Raw genomic sequence first — 331 nt, forward strand, 5'->3', positions numbered from 1 at the left:
CAACGTCTATGTTTCTTGTTTTTTTGTTCTTTTTTACACTGATTTGCATGATTGGTAACAACATGATTTTCATAACAGCAGTATCACAACTGATAGTCATGATAAAATTATCATGGTGATTATTACAATAGATAAAACAATACTCATACAATAGCTACATGGATACCCTGTAGTATCTTTTATATGGATTTTTTGTAGTTATCATATTCATCAAATATTTTTTATTTGAACTTAAGATTCAATAAAACCAAGCATTAACGGCGGCGGCGCACCAATAGAAAGACCACCATAAACAGTAAGTATACAAAAACCGTATTACACCAACTCTCCT

At 30.8% G+C, this 331-nt stretch overlaps 1 long non-coding RNA gene across 1 annotated transcript in view; it reads left to right on the forward strand.

Moving 5' to 3' along the window:
• The window catches only part of LOC119586904, a 3885-nt gene that overhangs the window by 2639 nt on the left and 915 nt on the right, over positions 1 to 331 (forward strand). The window contains exon 3 of the long non-coding RNA XR_005229973.1: positions 237 to 295. This is a non-coding gene — a long non-coding RNA (uncharacterized LOC119586904). The remainder of the gene's footprint in view (positions 1 to 236; positions 296 to 331) is intronic.

The sequence above is a fragment of the Penaeus monodon genome, chromosome 22 (genome assembly GCF_015228065.2).
Source record: "Penaeus monodon isolate SGIC_2016 chromosome 22, NSTDA_Pmon_1, whole genome shotgun sequence".
Taxonomy (NCBI): domain Eukaryota; kingdom Metazoa; phylum Arthropoda; class Malacostraca; order Decapoda; family Penaeidae; genus Penaeus; species Penaeus monodon.